General features: G+C 40.8%; 1 long non-coding RNA gene across 1 annotated transcript; it reads left to right on the top strand.

Annotated features, from left to right (window-relative positions):
• Nucleotides 1–1,759: 1,759 nt before the first annotated feature.
• Nucleotides 1,760–7,301, top strand: LOC117797409. The gene is made up of 4 exons (XR_004622345.1): nucleotides 1,760–2,030; nucleotides 4,198–4,295; nucleotides 6,933–7,031; nucleotides 7,122–7,301. It is a non-coding gene; the product is annotated as an uncharacterized LOC117797409 (long non-coding RNA).
• The last annotated feature ends 916 nt before the right edge of the window (nucleotides 7,302–8,217 follow it).

Genomic DNA, 8,217 nt, shown 5'->3' with positions numbered 1-8,217 from the left:
TTTCCAGTCAAACATTTTATCATGCAATTTCATCCATACAAAAATATATGGGGCATTTATGTAAGAAGAAACTTAATTGTACTCTTACCATCAAACTTAAAAGTGAGAGTATTACCAATACTATTATATCAACCTTTTATGTGTAACAATTTTATGCCTTCCTTAAGAAATCTTTTCTTATTTTGAAGTCTTCCAAATTTCTTCTACAGTCTTGTTTATTTTTATACTTTAGTACTTAATCAATCTAAATTTGTTTCTTTTTTTGTATATGGTGTGAAGAAGAAACCCAACTGCATTATTTTTCACGTAGATTGCCAGTTGTCCCAGCACCATATATTGCGAAAATGAAAAAAGTCTGTTCTTTCCCCAGTGATCTGAAATGACATCTCTGAAATGCTTCAGATTTCCTCCTATGCATGAGACTATTTCTGGGCTCTGCGTTGTCCAATGTATATACCTCTGCATCTCTAGCATACTGTCTTTATTAATTACTAAAGGCTAGTAAGCCTTGGGATAGTAAGGCAGATCCCCCTAATTTGTTCTTCTTTATGTTTGTCTTGACTATTTGGGGGCATTTACTTTTCCATGTAAATTTTAGAATCAGCTTCTCAAGTTTCATGAAAACCCCTTTTGGGGTTTAGTTTGTAATTGTGCTAGATTTATACATTAAATTGGGTGGTGGAGGAAGTGGACACTGAGTTTCCTATTTATGGTGTTTACGGTGTAGCCATCTCTTTAAAAATATTCTATGATGTCTTTCAATAAATTTTATAATTAGCTGCATACCGGTTTTACACGCATTTAGTTGTATCCATTCCATACTCACACACACACACACTCTCTCTCTCTGTCATGTATATATTCCATATATACTATATATTCCTATCTTTATATATCTATTCCTTATATAGTTTTGCTAATTTTAATAATAGCTTTAAAACGTACATTTCCTAAATTTCTTGTGGCTGTTATATAGAAATGCAGTTAATTTTTATATGTTGATTTTATATCTGGCTTCATGGTTAAATTCTTTGTCTGTAGACTACTTTGAGTTTTTAGTTTAGCTAAATAACTTACTTATCTTTTATTGTCTCAGGGTGAAAGCTAGGGATTCTTGTAGTCCGGTGGTGAAGAGAGGTGGTGATAATGGACATTCTTGTCTTATTCTTTTATTTTTTTTAAAGATTTATTTATTTATTTGAGGGGGGAGCAGAGGGGGAGAAACTCAAGCAGACTCCCCACTGACCAAGAAGCCTGATATGGGGCTCCATCTTTTGACCCATGAAATCATGACTTGATCCAAAATCAAGAGTCGGATGCCCAACTGACTGAGCCACCTAGGCGCCTCTCTTGTCTTGTTCTTGATCTTACAAAGAATACTTTTAATTTTCACTGCTTGGAATAAGGTGTACTGTAGTTTTCTGGTAGATTCACTCCTCAACAAATGCTTTTAATTTTGACCTCATGAATAGTTATTACATTGTATCACTTATGTTTTCTACATTGATTAGGATGATTGTATGACTTTGCTCCTTTTTTAATACAGTATACTGGTTATGGATTTCTTGCCTCTCAGCTCCCAATTCCCCTGATCTGTGGAAATGGGCTAGTTCCTTTAAATTTTGTTTTCTTGTGGCAGTTGTCCCTGAAATTTGTCTGTAGGGGGCGCCAGAGATATGGCAGCGGGAAAGTTTTGCTTCCTGGTTCTGCATCATTGGCACAGCAGGCCCCTGCTGGGCGTGAGATTTCTCCAGCACCAGATTCTGTACCCCACACGGCTTCTCCAGTACCCAGCTGGTACAGGGCATTGTGGCCAGCAGCACTCCTTGGCCAGCAACTTCTCTTTAAACCCTCCAAAGCAGTAATACATTAGAGTGCTTCAGGTGAGACATCTCTCTGTACAACATCATCAGATACCCTGAGACAGATTTCTGGCAGCTGTCAGAGGGCAGATTTCTAGAAAGTTCCACTGGTGTGGTACCACAACTTGACTGCCATTCTCTGAGTTGCTTCTAGTCTCTTTCAATAAGGTAAGGATTTCAACTCTTGGTGTGGAAATACTTTTCTTTGGGAACTTTTTCTCTGCCCTGGAAGGGGATTCTTCCTTGGGTGTTCTCAGCCCAGGGAGTGGTACTATTCCTTGGTTGATCTGAACCCTGGGAAGGAGAACTCTTCCTTGGGGTGGGGGACTATTCCTTGGGTGTTCTGCCTTTAGCTATGTGGGGGTCTCTTTCTTGGGTGACTATTTCAGCCCTCGAGAGAACTCTCCCTTGGGCACTCTCAGCTGTGTTGATGAGGGGGCTTTCTTTGAGTCCAGCGAGGAGGATCTCATCTTTGGTACTCAGTACTGGGGGAAGACTTTCCCATGGGTCTTCCCTGTCTCTGCTATGTTGGGGGAAGGGACTTTCCTTGCTTGCTTATCAGCCATGCAGTGGGGAGTTCCTTTCCTGATTGCTTCATCTCAGCCCTGGGTTTGGAGCTGTTTCTTAGATTCTGTATCTAAGCTCTATAAAGGGAAACACTTCCATGGGTGTTTTACATTGCCCTGGGGTGGGGGCTCTTCCTTGGATGCTCTGTCTTCGACATGGAGAGGGGGCTTTTACTTGAGTGCCCTGTCTGAGTGGAGGCAAGGAGGGTATATTCCTAAGGACCTCTATCTCAGCGGTGTTAAAGGAGGGGCTTTCCCTTCAGTGTTTGCTCTCAGCCCTAGACAAATGGATTCTCCCTTGGGTTCTACAGCTCTAATTCCAGAGGGTGGTTTTCCAGAACCACAGAAATCCTCTGCCATACACGGCGTCATAGCTCAGCTTCTCCAACAAGATCTGGACTTGAACCCCTTTGGAAAGGGGATTTTCCTCTTAAGCTCTCTCTAAGCCCTGGAGAGGACTTTTCACTGGGTTTTCTATTTCAGCCCAGGGGTGGCACTCCTTCTTGGGTGTTATGTCAGTACTGGGGGAGGGATTTCCCTTTGGCACCATATCTCAGCTGTGCAGTAGGGGAATTTTCCTTGGGTGCTCTATTTCAACCTGGTGAGGATGCTTCCTCTGATGTTATAATTCAGTGCTGGGCGTGGTGCTTTTCCTTGGGTGGTCTTTCTAAGCCCTGAAGGGTGGCTCTTCCCTGGAGTTCTATCACAGCCCTGGCGGGGGTGGGAGAGACACATTATATCTGCACTTGTGAAAGAGGTCATTGGTATAAAGGCACAGGACAAGCAATAATCCTTGTCTCACAAAAACTAGACTTGACGGTATTCCACATGACCCCAGTCTTTAAGTAATTAGAGTTTCCCTAAATCTTTCTGTGCTTTGGTTTCCATATTTATAACAATGAGGATGATAATCACACCTAGTTCACAGGGCTCTACAGGGGATTAAGTGAGTTAATACATGTAAAGCCCTTAGAATTGTACCTGGTGGGTAGTAATGCTAAATGACATGTTTTCACCCTCTTTGTACTCTTCTATTGCAGGAAATGCAAATTGTATGAAAAATTGTTTTTTGTGATTTTATTCAAATAACAGGGGGCATAGTTTTGGTTATCCTTGGATGATAACAGCTTAAAGATAACTTTTTTTTTTTTAAAGTTAACCTTCTATACTTCTGGTCCATATCTCCCGACATTGAAAAGCACTCCTCTCTACCTGGCACCTAGGTGGACATATTTGAATCTCCCTGTGTTTGGGGACTTAATTTTCAAACTACCCTACCCTTCACCGTCTATGTGTAGCATTAGTTAAGTGGTAATCAATTTTGTTAATGATGAGTTTAAAGCATAAACACACACACACACACACACACACACACACACACACACACACACACACAAAATGATTTCCCCTAAAGGGAGTTGGCACAGAATGGGTTTTACTTCTTTAATGGGTAACCATGTGTTTGGCTCCTTTTGGTTGATGAGAGCCACTCATTCCCCAAACATTTTGATTAATCATGGTTGTATCATGTTTGTCTTTGGACAACACTTTGTATTTTCAGTTCCTCCTCATTCCACTTAGACTGGATTAAAATTAAGTTGCATATCTGAGAACAGAGCATTTCTTGGTGGATGGTAAATTTTTGCCGCATGATTAAAACTTATATTAATGATGCAAATACATGATTTTAGGCACATTTGCAGACTTTCCAACTTTGCAATGGTTGCATTTTTATCATTAATGGAATATGTTGATTGATTTTTTTTCAGTGACTGATGACCGATGAAGCAAATGAGTTTGCTGCAGGGCTTGAAGACAAAATGAAAAGTCCTGGAGAACCCGGCAGTCCTTTGTCATCTAAGAGAAGGTATAGGACGGCCTTGCTGTTAATGAAATAGGAAGGAAGATGGTAATTATGTCTTTGAGAAACAGATATGAGCATGTTTGCAAGTAGAAGGAAAAGAATCTAATAAGCCACAACTATTTGGAGTTGTTGCAAGAGTTAGTAGGATGAAGCAGGTCTCTGGGGCAGTAGGAGATTATGGGCTCAACAGGATGATGGACCTGGACTCACTCTCTGCATGTCCCCACCTCCTGTTCATCTTCTAACCCAGTGCAGTCTGACCTCTGCTTTCTCTGCTCCACTGAAACTGTCCTTGTCAAGTTCCCAGTGTCTGCTGCATGTTGTCTAACTTCTCGGCAGTATTTGACACCGTCATTCACTCAGTCCTCCATGAAAACCTTCTTGGGTTTCCAGAAACCACATTTTCCTGATTTCTTACCCCCTTACTGGGACTCTTTCTCATTCTCCTTTTCTTGTTGTTTCTTTTCATTCCCACTACTAAATATTGTAGGGCCACTAACCCGGATCCTGGGCCTTCTTCCCTTGAATATACTCTCTCCTTAGATGACCCCACCTAGTCTTGGAACTTAAAATATGACGACGTTTATTTCAATAACACCCAAATTGATACCTCTAGATTACAACTTGCTCCTGAACTCCAGAATCAAATTCAAATGCGTACATGGTATCTCCACTTGCATGTCTAAGAGACATTTAAAACTCAACCCATTCCATGTGTTTAAACTGAACTCCTGAACTCCCTCCCTTGCACATGCCTTCTCTACATACAGCACTGTCTATTTTGGCTTTTGGTGTTATATCTAAGAAATTACTGGGGCGCCTGGGTGGCTCAGTTGGTTGAGTGTCTAGCTCTTGGTTTCGGCTCAGGTCATAATCTCATGGGTCATGGATTGAGCCCTAAGTCAGGTTCCATGCACAGCAGGGAGTCTGCTTGCTGATTCTCTCCCTCTGCCCTCCCCACGCTCCCTCTCAAATGATAAATACATCTTTTAAAAGAGGAAATTATTGCCAAGTCCAATGTCATGAAGACTTCCCCCTATGTTTTCTTTCAGGAGTTTTATAGTTTTAGGTCTTTCATTTAGGTCTTAAATCCATTTTGAATTAATTTTTATTTATGGTGTAAGATAAGGGTCTAACTTTATTCTTTTTTATGTGGGTATCCAGTTTTCCCAGTGCCTTAATTAATTAATTAATTTATTTATTTATTATTATATTCAGTTAGCCAGCATATAGTACATCATTAGTTTTTGATGTAGTGTCCGATGATTCATTAGTTACATAGAACACCCAGCGCTCATCACCACATGTGCTCTTCTTAATACCCATCACCCGGTTACCCCATCCCCTGACCCCCCCTCCCTTCTATAACCCTCAGTTTGGTTCCCAGAGTCCAGAGTCTCTCATGGTTTTTTCCCTCTCTGATTTTTTTCCATTCAGTTTTCCCTCCTTTCCCCTGTGGTCCTCCACACTATTCCTTATTTTCCACATATAAGTGAAATGATATGATAATTGTCTTTCTATGCTTGACTTATTCCACCCAGCATAATCCCCTCCAGTTCCATCCATGTCGATGCAAATGGTACGTATTCATCCTTTCTGATGGCTGAGTAATATTCCATCCCAGTACCATTTAAAAAAATTTTTTTAAAGTAAGCTCTACACCTAATGTGGAGCTCGAACTCATGACCCTGAGATCAAGAGTCATGTGCTCTAGTGACTGAACCAGCCACATGCCCCCCCTCCCCCAGTAACATTTTTTTGAAGAGACTCCTTTCCTCATCGAATGGTCTTGACACTCTTGTAGAAGCACATTTGACCATATATGCAAGGATTTATTTGTAGGCTCTCTAGTCTATTGGTCTATTTGTGTTTCTTTAAACCATTACCACACTGTTTTAATTATTGAAGCTTTATAATACATTTTAGAATCAGGAATGTGAGTCTTCCAATTTTATTCTTCCTTTTCAAAATAGTTTTGGCTATTCAGTGTCTCCTGAAATTTCATATGAATTCTTAGGATGAATTTGTCTATTTCTGCACAAAACGCTATTGCAGTTTTGATAGGGATTACATTGTAGATTGCTTTGGATAGTATAAGCTTCTTACCAATATTAAATCTTCCAGCCCATGGACGTGGGATGTCTTTCCATTTATTTGTGTCATCTTAAATTTTTTCAGCACTTTTTTAAAGTAAACGCTACACCCAGCATGGGGCTTGAACTCATGACCCCGAGATCAAGAGTCACATGCTCTACTGACTGAGCCAGCCAGGTGCCCCATTTCAGCAATGTTTTATAGTTTTCGATGTACAAATCTTTCACTTTCTTTGTTAGGCTTATTTCTAAGTACTTTACTCTTTTTTAAAAAGAATTATTTATTTATTTTAGAGAGAGAGCGCACGCGAGTACATGAGCAGGGGGAGGGGCAGAGGGAGATGTAAAGGGAGAGAAAATCTCCAGCAGATTCCCCACTGAGCATGGAGCCCAATGCAGGGCTCGATCCCAGGACTCTGAGATCATGACCTGAGCTGAAACCAAGAGTTAGACGCTTAGCTGACTGAGATACCCAGGTGCCCTTCTAAGTATTTTATTCCTTTTAATGCTATTATAAATGGAATTGTTTTCTTCATTTCCATTTCAGATTTTTCATTGTTGGTGTACAGAAACACAACTGATTTTTGTGTGGATTTAGTATCCTGCAACTTTCCATGAAGACTCATTTTATAGTCCCATGTACATTGTAAGCTCCTTTTTGTATCCCTCACAATGTCTTGCACAGCGTAAGTGTTTTAGGTGTCTTTTGGTTAATGACTTTTCTGTTTATTTTCAGATTTTAAAAAAGATTCACAACATTGAGAAGGTACTAGAAAAAGTAATTTTCACCATCTTCACAACAAAGTTAATTACATCACAAACATAGCCTGTTACCACAACTATCTGTGAGAAACAAGGACCAGTTTGCTGTGCTGTGGAATGGTGCTGGATATTGCTGGTTTCCTAGAATGTGGCACTCAAGGGAACTGCCTTCTAGAGGTTAAGAAAAAACAATGAAGCTTTTTAGTGTTGTGATTCTCCATCAGTAAAATTTGGCTTTGGCCCTGAGAATATCAGTTGAATATATAGTTTGCTTTCTTATTTGTTTGTTTTCCCACTCGGGGAAGGGTATGGTAGTGCCTCTTCAGGCAAAATCCTAATACAGTCCTGGTGTCTGCAGCAGGCCATGTTGCTGGCACTGACAACTGCCTTCTTTCACTACTGCTGTCCTCTGCTGCACCTCAGCTCCTCATGATTCTTTGCCTGGAGAGATGACTCGAACCTTCATTCTTCTTTTTTTTTTTTTAATGAATATTTATTTATTTATTTACTTATTTATTTATGGGAAAGAAAGAATGTGCATGGGCATGCGTGAGAGAGTAGGGATGGGGGGAAGGGCAGAGTGGGTGGGACAGAATCCCAAGCAGACTCCCGGCTGAGTGCAGAGCCCGATGCGGGGCTCGATCTCATTGACCCTGAGATCACGACCTGAGCTGAAACCAAGAACCAGATGCTCAACTGACTGAGCCACCCAGGCACCCTTCAAACCTTCTTTCTTGAACGGTTTGGCCGTTGGATGTTTTGTCTCAGTTAGGTTATTATAATTATCCACCGACTTTTTTTCAGCTTCACCGACAAATGAAAGTGTAAGATATTTAAAGTGTATATCATGATGATGTGATATGCATATGCTGTTCATTGACTTTAACCGTGAACCACGGGAGTATCAAGAAGCTCTCTGAACACATCAGACATACTCCTCCACAGCTTTTTTGTAGGAGGAACTCAATTTCCTTTGATAGTCAGGTTCAGTCACCCCAGCCAGTACAGTACAGCCCTTCTTTGCCTGTTGATTGAGAGGTCTGGGGAGTCCAAAGTGGCCAGCTGCAAGA

Source organism: Ailuropoda melanoleuca, chromosome X, assembly GCF_002007445.2.
Source record: "Ailuropoda melanoleuca isolate Jingjing chromosome X, ASM200744v2, whole genome shotgun sequence".
NCBI lineage: Eukaryota > Metazoa > Chordata > Mammalia > Carnivora > Ursidae > Ailuropoda > Ailuropoda melanoleuca.
Note: the sequence above shows the minus strand (reverse complement) of the source record. Positions and strands in the feature narration are given on the sequence as shown.